The sequence below is a fragment of the Nyctereutes procyonoides genome, unplaced genomic scaffold, assembly GCF_905146905.1.
Source record: "Nyctereutes procyonoides isolate TBG_1078 unplaced genomic scaffold, NYPRO_anot_genome, whole genome shotgun sequence".
Classification (NCBI taxonomy): domain Eukaryota; kingdom Metazoa; phylum Chordata; class Mammalia; order Carnivora; family Canidae; genus Nyctereutes; species Nyctereutes procyonoides.
In genome coordinates, this window is record NW_026575121.1 from 35903930 (window position 1) to 35920756 (window position 16827).

At 36.4% G+C, this 16827-nt stretch overlaps 1 pseudogene; it reads left to right on the forward strand.

Moving 5' to 3' along the window:
• Window positions 1-14096: 14096 nt before the first annotated feature.
• LOC129516471 (tissue-type plasminogen activator-like) lies at window positions 14097-15688 on the forward strand (annotated as a pseudogene).
• The last annotated feature ends 1139 nt before the right edge of the window (window positions 15689-16827 follow it).

Sequence of the window (16827 nt, forward strand, 5' to 3'; positions counted from 1 at the left end):
AATCCCTAAACATTGAACACTTTGAAAAAGAAACACTTACAAAATGCTTCAATAGTTCCAAATTGCCTTGTGTCATAGGAAATGATTTAAAGTTACTGGAGCACTTTATTTCTTTTAAATGTTTCAGTTTGGAGTTGAATAAAGGGGCATTTGAGCATATATTCATTACTGAGAAAATATGACTTAAATAATTTCAGATGTAGTCTTGCAACCTAAATAAAAAGCAAGGAATGAATAGGAGATTTCAGTACATGAGCTTTTTGCTCATATTAGTTTTGGAATAAATTCATTGTCATTTTGGAATAAATTCATTGTCATTTTGAACATTCTTCTAACATTTTATATTATAAGAGAATTTTCTAGCCATCCAGCAATGGAGAGGAAAAAATATTTTTAACAATTTCTCCATTTTTTCTTGAAAATGTGTTTGTATTGCCATTGTCATTAAGAATGAAAGAAGTTGGATGTGCCTAACTCTGTAATTTCTAGTGAAGGTCAATGTTATTTTGTTTTAAATGAAACAAACAATTCTGTAAAATCAAGCAATGAAAAACATTATCCTCAGTTGCGAAGTAGGTTGGGATTAATTCAGTTTGGAGTGAAGGCTAGGCTAAGTCACATAGAAATTGGATTTACTAACTATTCAGGCCTAGTTGAAAATCTGTATTAAAAGCATCAATCTGGAAATTTTAAAAAAGTATTTATTTATTTGAGAGAGAGAGAGAGACAAGCAGGGAGAATGTCAGAGGGAGAAGGAGAAGCAGGCTCCCTCCTGAGCAGGGAGCTGGATTTGGGGGCTTGACTCCTGGATCCTGGGATCATGATCTGAGCCAAAGCCAGATGCTTAATTGACTGAGCCACCCATGTGCTCCTCACTCTGGAATTTTTAAGAGATACTCTACAGGTTCAATAATAATAAAGTTTCCAAATATCAATTTTGCATTTTTTTCTAAGTATTACTTTGGACAACACGGCATACATTTTTCAAAAACCAAGAAAGAAATTCTGTGGATTTTGATAAAATAAACACTCTAGGTTTCTGGTTAACGATGGTAAATGGAGCATGTTCACTTCTTCCCCTCTGAAACTCTACTAAAACGAAGAGTAAAGATAATGGAAGAGAGGATATTATGACACAATTCTACTAAAATTTAACTCTTTATTTTGAGATAACTAAAGATCCATATACAATTATTGTAAGAAACAATACAGATAAATCCAGTATATCCTTTGCCCAATTTCTTCCAATCAGAACATTTTGCAAAACTATTAGAGCATTATATCACAAACTTTCCGTTTATAACAAGGAACCCTCACACTGCCGTTTTAGAGCTGCATCCACCTATCCCACCTCCAGACCTGACTTAACCCCTGGCAACCACTAATCTGTTCCCAATTTCTATAATTTTTTTTAAGATTTTATGTATTTATTCATGAGAGAGAGAGAGGCAGAGACAGAGGGAGAGGGAGAACCAGGCTCCATTCAGGCAGCCCGACATGGGACTCGATCCCAGGTCTCCGGGATCAGGCCCTGGGCTAAAGACAGCGCTAACCCGCTGCGCCACCGGGGCTGCCCCAATTTCTATAATTTATACATCTCAAGAATTCCCTATAAATCGAGTCATATAGTATCTCATCTTTCTTTGTTTTTGTTGTTGTTTTCACTCAGTTTAATTCTCTGGAGAGTCATCCAAGTTGTTAGGTCTATCTGTGTTCTATTCCTTTGTGTCTGAGTAGTATTCCATGGTATGGTTTGACCACACTTTACATCTTTGTGTGTGTGTATATATATACATATATATATATACACACACACACACAGTTTGGGGTTATTACAGATAAAGCTTCTATAAGCATTCATGTACACAGGATTTTTGTGAACGTAAATCTTCATTTCACTCTAGCTTATATTTTCTCTTAATAAGGATATTTTAATATGGCTTTTTGCAGAGCAACAGATTTTAATGTTGATGAGGCCTAATTTACCTTTTTTTTTTTTTTCCTTTTTAAATGCATCGTGCTTTTAGTGTCAACTCTAAGAACTCTTCTCTCCTCATAACCTGACTATTTTCTCCTAGGCTTTCTTCTAAAAATTTTATGATTTTTTACTTAAGCACCTGACCCATTTTAGGTAATTTTTATATAAGGTATGAGATTTAGGTCAAGGGTTTTATTTTGTTTTGGGTTGGGTTTGACTATAGAAATCTAGCTTCTACCATACCATTTGTCAAAAGGATATCTTTCCTCCATTGTGTTGGCATGTTTATGGGCAGCCCCCGTGGCACAGCGGTTTGGCGTCGCCTGCAGCCCAGGGCGTGATCCTGGAGACCCTGGATCGAGTCCCACGTCAGGCTCTCTGTATGATGCCTGCTTCTCCCTCTGCCTGTGTCTCTGCCTCTCTCTCTCTGTGTCTCTATGACTAAATAAAAATAAAATTTTAAAAAAAGAAATATGCTGTGTTGGCATGTTTAGCAAAACTTGGTTGGGCATATTTATGTGGAACCAATATTTCTGGTTGGTATTCTGTTTCATTAATCCATATGTCTGTCCCTCCATTAATACCACGCAGTCATGATTTATAGAGCTTTTATATAAGTCTTAAAATTGGGTAGATTTATTCTCCCCACTTTATTCTCTTTTAGTATTATTTTAAGTATTCTAATTAATTTGCATTTCCATATAAATTGTAGAATAATGATTTCTACATAGGCAAGAAAACTTTCTGGGATTTTTACCAGAATTGTCTTAGACGTGTAGATCAATTCAGGGACAGTTTATATCTTTACTATGTTGAATATTCTAATCCATTAACCTAGTACTGTTGACTCTTGAATGACAAGGGTCATTTTTGAATTGTGCAGGCCCACTTATTTGTGGATTTTTTTCAATAAATACAGTACAGTAATCTAAGTGGATTTTCTCTTCCTTCTGATTTTCCTAGTAACATTTTCTTTTCTCAAGTTTACTTGATTGTAAGAATACGGTATATAATACACAAAACACAAAAAGTGTATGTTAATTGCCTATGTTACCAGTAAGACTTCTGGTCAACAGTAGGCTTTAGTAGTTAAGTTTTGGGGGGAGTAAAAAATAAATGGATTTCAACTGTGAGGGGCTGTTGTCCCTGATTCTCATGCTGTTCAAAAGTCAACTATATGTCTCTCCAGTTATTTAGATTTTTTTTAAAACTTCTTGCATTAGCATTGTATAGTTTGCAGCATATAAGTCCTATACATATTTTATTACATTTACACATAAATATTTCATTATTTTTGAGCAATCATAAATTATATTTGTAATGTAGTTTCCCACATATCAATTACTGGTATATAGAACATACATGAATTTTAAAACATGTGTCCATGCATTTTGTGACCTTCCTAGTTCTAGAAGATCTTTTATTTCCTATTTTCCTGGGTTCCTAAGGATTTTCTATACAATCATATTATCTGTGAGTAAAGTTTTTTTTTTCCTTAATGAGCTTCATGACTTTTATTTCCATCTCTTGCCTTACTGGACTCAGTAGGATTTCCAGTATCATTCTGCTTTCTTTGGGTTATTTCACTCTTCTTTATCTAAATTACTGAGAAAGATACTTAGCTTATTAATATGATACTTCCTATCTGTTGTAATGTATCTACTTATTTCTATAAATTTTCCTTTAAACTCTGCCTTAGCCAAGTCACACAAATTTTATGTTGTTATCATTTTCACTTGATTCGATGTTTTTTTAATTTCCTTTGTGATTTCTTTTTTGACCAACAGATTATTTAGAAATGTGTTGGATAGCTTCAAAGTGTTTGTGGAATCTCCATTTTTTTTATATTATGAATTTCTAATTTATTTCCACTTAATTCAGAAAATTCACTCTATATGATTTCAGTTCTTTAAATTTATTCAGGTTTGTTTCTGACCAGGTTATGTTCTATCTTGATATTTCTTTTGTGAGGACCAGTAAGTTATGTGTTTTATGTTATTGGATCTGTTTTGTTGACTAAATAATGTTGGTTAATGTATCGTTAAATTTTTCTGTATTTGTACTTACCTTTTGTATATAATTTTTCTTTTTTTTAAAGATTTTATTTATTTAATCATAAGAGACAGAGACTAAGGCAGATACATAGGCAGAGGGAGAAGCAGACTCCCCATGGGGGAGCAGGATTTGATCCCAGGAAACCAGAATCATGACCTGGGTCAGACACTCAACCACTGAACTACCCAGGTGCCTCTATCTAGTTTTTCTATCAAACTTTAAGAGGGTGGTTAAAATTTCTAAATATAATTGTTATTGAAACATTTTTTTACATTTGTGCTTTAAAATGGTTGACAGATTATTCCTCAAATCTGCCACCTGGATGTTGATAGCTATTTTCTTCAGTTGACTTAAAATTATTTTGGTTCTTGGTATGACAAGTGATTTTCTATTGAAATATGAGCATTTTTATATTATATTCTGATTTTCTGGATTTTATTTAAATGTGTTTTAGCTGGTTTTCTCTGATTATCTTCTAGTAGTAAAAAGGAGCTTGCTGCCTTGTTATGTCAAATGGAGGTAGAAGTTCAGGTTTACACATTGTCCTCCATTAACGTTGTGGCAGGTGGCTGGGTGGCATCTTATTTTCGCTCCTATGGGCTTGAGATAGAAATTCCAGCTCATCATGTGGGTCAAACCATAGTTAGGGTGGCCTCGTTATCACTGGCTAAAAATTCTGATTTCCCACACTGTCACCATGGGGAATGGGAGGAGAGTTTCATACTGCTAAGTAGGGGTAGAAATCCAGGCTTTCCACATGATCTGCACTAACATTGTAAATTGGGGACAGGGAGCTCATTATCTACCAACATTATCTACCTATCCTCTGATACTACCTTGGAGGAGGATAAGTGTGTTGGGGCATATCTTTATAGCTTTAGAAGGTTGGAACTCTATTCATCCTTCTTGCTTTGGCTGCTATGGATGGTACTGGGTCCATAAGTGTTTATATGGTGCTTGACTGGAGTAGTTTAGTTATTGTTTAAAATTTTTCTGTAATTCCAGGAAGGCCACCCTATACTGTATATTATTTTAGAAGACTTTGTTTGGCTTTAGTTGGTTTTGGCTCTTTCTAGGATAACACTTTTCAAAGAGTAAAGTTTGTGCCTACCCAGAACCCCACTCCAACCTTCCATGTAACTAGGACTCTGAAATGCTCTGTACAAATGGCTATAGGACCACTTTTCTGGGTAGTTCAAAGCTCTTTGTTAGATTTCCTCTGAGTATGGACCATGCTACCAATGTATGCTGCACTAGGTCCAAGGTGACCGAGAGAAACGTTTTGTAAAGAATACAGATTGAACTTAGTTATGGTAGTAGAGATGTTTGCATGGATATGGTGAAGCACTGTAATGTGTAAAAATAAGTGGGTATATGCTGAGAAGGGGGTCAGGTAGTACGGAGAAACAGCATTATCCCTATATACCATTGTATCTTGGCAAGGAATTCCAAGGAATTTAAGAATTCTAAATTTCAATGTGGCCACCCAGGTTTCATAAAAGTATTTTTTATTAAGGAAAGAGAATAGAACACATTTTTCAGGGTATGTTAGCATGATTGACAATTTTTATATATATTTAGGCATATGGTATGTAGCTCTCCATTTTTTTTAAAGATTTTGTTTATTTATTCATGAGAGGCACAGAAAGAGAGAGAGGCAGAGACAGGCAGAGGGAGAAGCAGGCTCCACGCAGGGATCCCAATGTGGGACTCGATCTCGGGACCCCAGGATCACACCCTGGGCCGAAGGTGAAGCTACACTACTGAGCCATCCAGGGATCCCGTGGTCTCCATTTTTACTTTTGCCTCAATCCCCATGAAAGTTCATGTCTGAAATTAAAGAAACTTTAGTAACAGAATTGTAGACTAAACCTCAAGAAATTTCCAAGATATTAAAATAAATATAAGAGAATGATGAATGAGACATGTCTTGTAGGATCAATTTTAAAAAAGTATAACATTTGCATTATAATGGTAGAATTTATAGAAAGAATGATAGAAAAAAAGGAAAGATAAAAGTGTTCATTGTGATAATACAATAAAATTTCCCAAGGTAGAGAGTCATGGTTTTCCAGATTGACAGAAACCCAGAACACAGCAGGGGGAAAAATCCATTTCAAGAAATTCCATTAAGAGTATTAGAACACCTGAAGTGATGAGAAGATGCTGTATCAGGGGGCTCTGGGTGGAGGAAGCAAATACAAATGGCAGTGGAGCAAAAATGGGAATTGCACCAGAATTCTCAACAGCCTAGTAAACTATAAAAGAAATGTGAAAAACAGAAGAAAGAATTTTACATGTAAATATCAGAAAATTGGCCTCTCATAAACTGCTCCTCAGGAAGCTGCTATATGCACCAGTACATAAGGAATGTACAGAAAATGAGAACTTCTGATCCTCGAAATATTTGCTCCTCACAGTTATGATGAAGAGAAATTGCAGCAATGCAATTTTGCTGCAGAATTAGAGAGCAACCTGCCTGAAGGACACGTTTCTGCTTGTAAATATTTCAAAAACAAAAACTGCCGGTGCACTTTGCAGTCTGCTAGACCAGAAGATCTCAGCATCAAATAACCAGCAGAAGTGTATATGACACATTAAAAGCTCAAGTGTGCTCTGAAGAAGGTGGCATCTCTTGAAAAGATGTGTGTTGTTTAGCATTCTGGAAAACACTGAATTGATGAGTAACCACAGATGTCTGACTTATGTCAAGTGACAGGCAGAGCTCCTACAATGCAAACCTTCGCGAAGACAGGAAAGACAAATTTTACTCATGCTCTACTACCATGGTTTGGCAAACTAATTCTTTTTGTACCTTATCCTTTGAAATTAAATAAGAAAGCATTTATTTTTGAAAACTCTTGAAAAAGGTTATGACACGGTTTTGAATATGAAAGACATTCAAGTGTTTTTTTTTTTTTTTTTTACCATTGCTGATGTTTATTTCTTTAACTTGAAGGAATTTACTTATTTATTTATTTTTAAAGATTTTATTTATTTATTCATGAGAGACACAGAGAGAGGCAGAGTCACAGGCAGAGGGACAAGGAGGCTCCATGTAGGGAGCCTGATGTGGGACTCGATTCCAGGACCCTAGGATCACGCCCTGAGCTGAAGTGCTCAACCACTGAGCTACCCAGGTGCCCCAAACTTGAAGAGATTTAGACAAAGGTTGAAAGAATTATACTTTTCTGTGAATTGTTTTCTTGCTTTTCTTTTCTTCTTTCTTTCTTCTTCCTTCCTTCCTTCCTTCCTTCCTTCCTTCCTTCCTTCCTTCCTTCCTTCTTATTTTCTCTTTTTCCTTTTTTAGGTTATATATTCTTATAGTCCTAGTACATATAAAATAGCTCTATGTAATTTTAGTTAGGGTTACTGAAGCAAAACCAGTTATAAAGCTGTTTACCAAGATAGTTTGACAAGCTAACATTAACAATATCTAGAGTCTGTACTAGAAATCACGTGACACATGAGCTGGGATGGTTAATTCCATGTGTCAACTTGGCTGAGCCATAATGCTTAGATATGTGGTCGGATATTCTAGATGCTCCTGTGAGGGTGTTTTCGAGTAAAATTAATATTTAAATCAGTGCTTAAATATGCATTACTCAAAGTAAAGCCCTCTGCATGCTGGTAGGCCTTGTCTAGTTGGTTGAAAACCTGAATTGAATGAAAGAAATCCCTCCTCCCCCTGAGAGAGAAAATTCTTTCAGGACTGTCTTCAAACTTCACCAGCAACATTGGCTCTTCCTGGGTCTCCAACTGCTCTGCCTTTGGACACTTTCCTGTGTCTCCAGCCTGCTGGCCTCCCCTCATCAGATTTTCAACTCACCAACTTTCCACTATTGGGAAAACAAATTAACTGATTTTTTTTTTTCTCACTCCCTCTATACTTACATTCCTCCTGTTGGTTATGTTTCTCTGGAAAACCCTGACTAGTATATAAACCAATGTATTTTTTTCCTCTTTCTCACATATATATACACCAAAAAAAAGACTATATAGTAGGTTTATTAATTATTCCTAAATTACAAATGAGAAAACTGAGGTTTTATAAAGTTCATTTAATTTTTCCTGTATTATACATTAAGTGACAGAACTAGAATCTAAACCTTGAGCTGACAGTAATATTTATGTATTGCACTTTATAAGCTAATATTAAAACAAGCTAGTTAACTTGAGAAATTAAAAATCTGACAATTGTGGCCACTGGCCAAACCATCATAATCCATCAGTAATTTTATAATTTAAATTGTGGACAATCTGTAAATGTAAATGTGGCATAAACATATTGGGAGTAATGCACTAAAAGGGGGAAGACATGACTGCTTCTGTAAATTATAAGCAGTCACAAAGTTTTTAGTTCCTAAAATCAGCACATTTTTATGTTTAAAAACAATATAGAGAAGGTAAAATATAAACTATTTTGAGTATTTTCAAATTTTTAAATCATGAAGAATATTGAAGATTTAGAAAGAAGAAAAGAAACAGATTAAAAACAAAAAGTAAATCCATTAATCACCAAGGCAAAGAAATTATTCATTGTTCTTCTGTTTCTTTTATTTTTCTATGAATATATGAAATTTAATATTCACTACCTTTTAAGTACATAAGGACATTTTTATTCTATAAAACATTTTTCAAGTCTGAATTGTTACTGTTTTTATATTGTCTCTATAGTATTCTGTAATACAATTTATTTAACTTCATTTACTTGTTTTGAGGCATTTAGATTTCTACATTTTGCATGTTATAAATAAGGCTTTTATGAGCATTTTCTACGTAATGTTGAACATCCTCTGTGCACTGCTCTGATTATTTTCTTATTATAAATTCTTAAAAAAAAGATTTTATTTATTTATTCATGAGAGACGCAGAAAGAGAGGCAGAGACACAGGCATAGGGAGAAGCAGGCTCCATGCAGGGGGCCCGACGTGGGACTTGATCCTTGGACTCCGGGATTACACCCTGAGCCAAAGGCAGATGCTCAACCACTGAGCTACCCAGGTGTCCATTATAAATTATTTTAAGTGAAGTTACTAATTAAGTATCAGCTGAGATAAACTAACAAACATTTAAAAGTTATTAATGAATTTCCCATTCTTTGCTCTCTAAATCTGTTTTAGAAACTATTTATAAATGTAACTTGCTATTTGATTTATGTTCGACTTAAACATAGAATGTTTTCTAAGATCAGCTGTTTCAATTTAGAAATGCAATGTGTTATTTTAAATTACTTTAATGTCTGAATGGAAACTAAAAATATTAATTTCAATCCTGAGTGAATTTTGTAGCAAAACTACAATATCCTGATAACCCAAGAGTAGAATAATATCTTAAATATAGCTTTGCAGTAGTTGACCAATTACTTGAGTTTTAATTTTTCAAAGAGAATGAAATACCCTAAAACTATCTAATTATGATACCAAAGCAGAATACTATGAGACCAAATGCAGCTTTTGTGCAATGATGGAAGCTTTAAAGCTCCTTCCTTAATTGTGATAATTTGGAACAAATTAGGGAGTCTTGTGGTGAGCAATCGTCTAGTCACAGATCTCTTCAGTGCACTAAATCAAGGTGCAAGGAAACTTGCTGAGCAGAACTCTCAAATCTGAGAGTGTTTCGTTAACCAGAGGTCAGCTTAAAATTATTTTTTATCTTCCTAATACTTACTAGAATGGCCATCTTTGCTTTTGTGAATATTGTAATTAGGGTTTTATTTTTAAAGCACAAAACATATAGATGACATTACTGTGTAATTACAGAATTAATATAATGTCTCTAACAATTTTCTCTATTAAAATAAAATTGCTGTTTTACATTATTTCAGCTTACTTACAATATAATTGTGAAATACCATATTTGGAGTTCCCTTGATCCATATTAGCATTCTCTATAAGCTTTGTTCTAAATAGCAATAAGCATTTGATAGTAGTGACTCAATGGAGTTCAATTAAAGGTCAAGGATTCTAGAGGGAAGCATAGCAGCAGAATTCCCTCTACAAGTGAATCTAACATGAGGAAATATCTTACAGAAAATGCTGTCCTAACATACAGTCTTAAATAGTTGGCAGAGATTTTGTTAAACTGATTATCCTTCAAGGGTTGTTATAAAGGCCCGTATCCCTGTGAAGGTGCTCAGTTAACATATGTCATCACTGATTTTTTTTTCTTTATTCTTTGACCTGATTATTTTAAAATAAGCTAACTATTTGCTACATTCTAGGCAACTAGATGTAGCTTATTGACTAAATAGACTTAAAAACTCTCTGTCATTTACAAACCATTAAATAGCTATCTGAAAAATTTTTTAAAAGAAAAAAAATGAAAACTGTATGAGGAAATAGAGAATTAACATAGAACCAAGTAAGCTAATGAAAAATATCTTTTTTTTAAACTTGTCATTTGAAAGTCTCAAATCAGCTTATACTGAAATGTTCTGAAAAAAACATTTTCCTAGAGTATTCTGTGACTCAAAATTCACTTGTTTAAAAAGAGGGTAAAAGGCTTTGTGTTAGCAAAAAGTGTTCTTCATAGTTAACATGTTAACTAACAACATTTTCTCCTCCTCTGTGGGGGGCATAACTAATGACTAACAGCTATCTCCTTGTAGTCAGCTATTAGTTTTTAATTCAGTCATTTTGAGTTATTGGTAGGCTTTATGCAATGCTGATGTGCTTTTGTTAGAAACTCAAAGATATTTGGGGAAAATAAATTGATACTTATTATTATGATAATAATTATTACATTATTAAAGAATAATTTTTCAGTATATATATACATATATATTTCTAAGGATATATCTTTTACATTTAGAAAATTGCAGTGTTCCAAAATTCTTTTACTTATGTCATTGTAGCTTACTTCTAACTTAATTATACATATTTTATATCCACAGAATAAATATATAAAGATACAATAAGAATTATAATTAAAATATTGATTAGCAAAACATCCTCATGAATTTACTATTTGAAAATACATATATACTCTTTTGACCAAACCACTGATGATGTAATATATAATTTAAGACATTAATAGTTAAGATATTATTACCAAAATTTACAATCCTGTACTAGTCAAAATGTATTGTTTATCAGAAGTTATGATGTTGGGCAAGTTAATGAAATTCTCTGAAATTCAGATTTCTTATCTGTAAAATGTAGATAAGAAAACCTAAAAAAAAAAAGAAAAAAAGAAAACCTACCTCATGGAGATGCTCAGAGAGTTGGCTAAGTTAATATGTGTAAAGCACTTAGAACTATTTGAGAGACAGAAAACAAGGACAGATTATTTAAGGAAAAAAACTTAAAAATAAAGCCTTGTAGATGTCCATGTTTCACTTTACAAAAACAAAATAAGTTTTCATTTTTATATACTGAAATAGTGATAAAATACTCCTAAAATTTCAAAAGCATATTTGTTATTTTCATGTAGTACCTAGAGAGTCACACACAATATTATTGAATGAGAATTTAACAAAACATGTTCTTAAGTGTATTGTGTTTTGTTTTGTTCCTGGAAATTAAACCTCTGTGAAATGGAATTTTTCTTTGATCTTACTTCATAGACTAAGACTATCAAAATCTCAGAAGTGTAAAGGACTAGAAGGGCCATATAACAAAACACCAATTTTTTTTTTACATCCAAAGAAATGTATACTGTAAAATATGAAGTGGCTTGCTGAAAAGAGTCCTATAATTTATTTTATTTAGTAGATCTATTATTCAACCCTAGAATTTAGGTCTCCTTAATTCAGGTCCAATACTCTCTTTACATAATAAATGAAAATTTGGTTACTACTATTACTCTGATTAAACATTAGAATTATGTGAGGAGTTTTTTTGTTTGTTTGTTTGTTTGTTTGTTTGTTTTAATATATCACTATCCATTCATTGTCTCTAATCGGATCAAGTGGATCTAAATCTCTAAGGGATGGATCTTGGCATTCGCAAAAAATCAAGATACTTGATTTAATGTTGATTAACCAAACCTTTACCTTTGCTCTTACATAATACCCTACAGTTTTACTCAATGGAGACTTCAGGGTTCATGAACAACCCCATATATATTCAATTTAGCAAGCATTGGTCTACCATTTTTTTCCCTACTGTATTTCCTCTCTTTTATTCCTCCCATCATTTCTTGAGGCCACGACAAAGTCACTCTATCTCCCAGATCATGGTTGTTCTCAGGTGATCTACCCCCCAGGTATACAATGCTTTGGTTTCAGTGCATAATTACCTAGAAAAAAAGGCTTTCTGCACATCATCCATGCCACACTTTGTCACTTGGGAGCTTAAAGAATGGAGTTTCTGAGATTATTGTTTCAGATTCTTCCCCTCAGACCTTGTTTATGGAATAAATCTCACCAAATTTGAACAACTATCACTACAGGAAAGACATTTCAAGAATACAAGCAAACTAGTCTAATAATTACATTCCACAAGACTGAGCATTTACATTTATGTTAATGGTAAATTCATAGTTGTTGAAAGGACATTTACTTGTACTTGGTTAGAGTCTATTCTGATAATTTTCCAAACCAAAGAAGTTGTCCACAATTTATTGAAGTGTGTTATATATAATGTAGAGATAAACTTGTTTTCAAATTAAATAATAGTTATAAAATAAATAAGTTCTAGGGCTCTAATATATAGCTTGTATTAATATAGTTATTAATACTATACTGTGTACCTGAAGTATGCTGAAAATAGACATTAAGGGTTCTCATGACACACACCCTACACATACAAACAGGTACCTATGTGAAGTGGTAGATGTGAGATATGTTAGTCGGCTTGACTGTAGCATTTATTTCAAAATGTATAGGAATATCAAAGCATCATGTTCAATACCTTAAACATACATAATTTTTATTTCCCAATTATACCTTCATAAACCTGGAAAAATTAATGGCAGTCTTTCCTCACTACTTACATTGGTAAAAATTTTTAAAAATCTAGGGACACCTGGGTGGCTCAATTGGTTAGGCATCTCCCTTCAGCTCAGGTCATGATCTCATGATGGAGGGGAGGTGGGTCCTGGGATCTAGCCACATGGGGCTCCCTGCTCACTGGGGAGTCAACTTCTCCCTCTGCCTCTGCTGCTCCCCTCCAGTCCGCTCATGCTCTCTCTCTCTCTCTCAAATAAATAAAATCTTTATAAAAAAGTCTAAATTTGCTAGTGTCAGCATATTAAGTTTTTATTTCCAATAACATAAAATTAAAGTATACATATAATATGTTTATTGACTAAAGTAGATTCTAAAGTAGATTAACTTCAGGATCTTCTCCTTTCCTTTTTAATTGTACCCTCTGCATGTAGGTGAAGATTTATGACTTTCTTAACATCCGGTTTGATGAGGATGAAAAATAACCTATACTGTATAGTATCCCTATTTTTTATAATAGAGACTTGCTCAGATTACCTCTGAGCAAGTTAGAGACAGAAACATATAACCCCCATCAAATAAATATTTTTTTCACATAAGTTTAAAGTTGTTTCATCCTATTTAAATTATTATTCTTGGCACCCCTGGGTGGTTCAGTGGTTGAGCGTCTGCCTTTGGCTCAGGCCCTGATCCTGGGGTCCTGGGATCGAGTCACTCATCCGGCTCCCCATAGGGAGCCTGCCTCTCATTCTGCCTATGTCTCTGCCTATCTCTCTGTGTCCCTCATGAATAAAAGGTAAAATTAAAAAAAAATATTATTCTTGGATACTTCCAGGAAATTTCACAGTATAATCAGTTCTCTGCCTATTTCAATAACAAGAAAATACATTAGCAAATAATTATCTTTAACTCTTTTGTAAATTATAAAAAGTATATGATGTTTTAGGTTGGCAAGAGATCATTTTTGTTTGGCTCTAATTAATAAAAAATAAAGAAGCATAATGAAAAGAACAGAAAAACTTTAAAAATCACACATGATTTAGTATAAATAATAGTTAATAGATACTAAAATGTATGCATCGGCTCTCCCAGGGAGGCGAGGAAGGCAAGCGGTGGCGAATTTAAGGGACACTCTGAAGGAACGATGAATAGAATAAGGAGAAGCTGGTGTGCATGGGGCTGCTGCTTTGTGGAGCAGCCCTCACCTTGCCCAGCCGGGAGATCCACACACGATTCAGAAGAGGAGCAGATCTTACAGGGAGGGAGCTGCAGAGACGAGAAGCCCCCGACGCTGTAGGGGCCGAAGGGGTCGTGGCTGCGGCCGGGCCTCGGGGCCACCGCGTGGAGGCCCGCAGGTGCGCGGGCGGCCGGCCGCGGGGCCACCCGGTGCCCGTCACCGGCTGCAGCGAGCCCGGGGGCTTCAACGGCGGGACGTGCCGGCAGGCTCTGCATTTCGCGGATTTCGTGCGCCAGTGTCCTGAAGGGTTCCTGGGGGAAACGCTGCGAAATAGAGGCCGGTGCCACCTGCTACAAGGCCCAGGGCATCACCTAGAGGGGCACGTGGAGCACGGCGGAGAGCGGGGCCGAGTGTGCCAACGGGAACAGCAGCGCGCTGGCCCTGAAGCCCAACGCCATCCGGCTGGGCCTCGGGAATCCCAGTTACTGCAGAGACCCTGATGGGGTCTTAAGGCCCTGGTGCTAGAGTTCCAGGCAGGGAGTACAGCACGGAGTTGTGCAGCACGCCGGCCTGCCCCGAGGGGACAAAAGGAGGACTGCTACTTTGGAAAAGGGTTAGCACACGTGGCACCTACAGCCTCACTACATCTGTACCTCCTGCCTCCCGTGGAATTCCAGGGTCCCTGGGCCTGGGCAACCACAATTACTGTCGGAACCCAGATGGGGATGCCAAGCCGTGGTGCCATGTGCCGAAGGACCGCAAGCTGACGCGGGAATACTGTGATGTGCCCAGTGCTCCGCCTGTGGTCTGAGACACCACAAGGAGTTAAGGGAGGGCTCTACGCAGACATCACCTCTCACCCCTGGCAGGCCGCTCTCTTTGTCAAGAGCAGGAGGTCACCAGGAGAGAGGTTGTTTTGTTTGTTTGTTTGTTTGTTTTGTGTGTGTGTGGGGGGGGGGGTACTGATCAGTTCCTGCTGGGTGCTGTCTGGCGCGCACTGCTTCCAGGAGAGGTATCCTCCCCACCACCTGAAGGTGGTCTTGGGCAGAACATACGGAGAGGTCCCTGGAGAGGAGGAGCAGAAATCTGAAGTAGAAAAGTGCATCATCCATAGGAATCTGATGACGACACTTACAACAATGGTATTGCGCTGCTGAAACTGCAGTCGGATTCGCTGCCCTGTGCCGCACCGCCTGTCTCCCCGAGGCCCACCTGCAGCTGCCCCACCACGGGACAGAACGTGAGCTGTCTGGCTGCGGCGGCTTCTCCTTTCCATTCTGAGCGGCTGCAGGAGGCTCATGTGAGGCTGTACCCATCTAGCCGCTGCGCATCGCGGCATTTGTCTAACAAAACCATGACGAACAATGTGCTGTGTGCCGGAGACACACGCAGTGGTGGAAACCAAGCAAACCTGCACGACGCCTGCCAGGGTGACTCAGGGGGCCCCTCGGTGTGCATGAAGGACAACCGCATGACCTTGGCTGGCATCATCAGCTGGGACATTGGCTGTGGACAGAAAGATGTTCCAGGTGTATATACCAAGGTTACTAACTACCTAGACTGGATTCAAGACAACATGCAACTGTGACCAAGGACATTGAATTCCCTGAAATCATGGGAGACCCTGCTTCCTCCACTTCAGAAGACGCATCAAGCCGAGTGCTTCTTCACAGAGCTGAGCCATCACACAGTATAAGTGGGTGGCAGGACAGGGGGAGACCCAGAGGAGAGGGGAGAGGATAGGTTTTCATAGGTACTTCCTGTTTTAGAAGTTTTCAGGGCTAAAGATCTGATTTCAGAATGTCTGTCAGCCGAGAAGACGGATAAATGCCAACCCCTCCTGGAAAACCACCTCGAGGGCAGAAGAGAGGTAGAACAAAAGCCCCACCTCCTTATCTGTCAACATGAGAAGCTTTGGAAGTGGGACCGCAAAGATAAAAGCATGTCTCAGTGAAAAAATAACTAGGTCCTTCGGGAAGGAAGGATTGCTTTAGAAATGGGATGTCTATTTATAGGTCACAAGGAAGCCCACAGGGGCCTCCTAATAAGGGATGGGCTAGCTGGCCAGATCATGTTCCTCAACACCACCTTTTAAATCAAATATTTGGCTTTTCCCTTTCTCCACTCTATTTCTCTTGGAAAGAAATCTTTTTGTGTATAGTGTAAATCCTTTTCTTTAGAAACTTCATAATAAAACGGAAGACTTGCATCATTTTAATGACTGATAAACTAGGCTTTAGTATATTTATATCGATCTGTTTTTACTTGTTGCCACACCCATGTATCACACTGTGCTGAAATAAATTATTTTTCACATATTTTCCCAAAATAAAATATAAAATAAAATATATTTATCTTCATAATATTTTAATTGTGACATACAGAATTCCTATAGTTTTTTCTTGTTGCAGATACATTGTATTATAAAATACTTCACTTACTTAAAAGTGGAGGTTTTGGAAATGAAATATGCAACTTTTATGACATACCTCTGAATTACATTATGAAAATGAAACATGCATTCATTCTTAAAACCTGCAAATATTTTAAAAATGCAGATTCTCCCATATTATATATTTTATACATATATACATGTATGTGGCTTTGATTTACAACATCAAGATAAGCAAAATAGCTTTATAATGATTTTATTCTTATTCATAAATTGACTTATGAATAAGAATCTATACAGTGAATCAAATTACCTTAGCACTGTAAGTTTTTAAA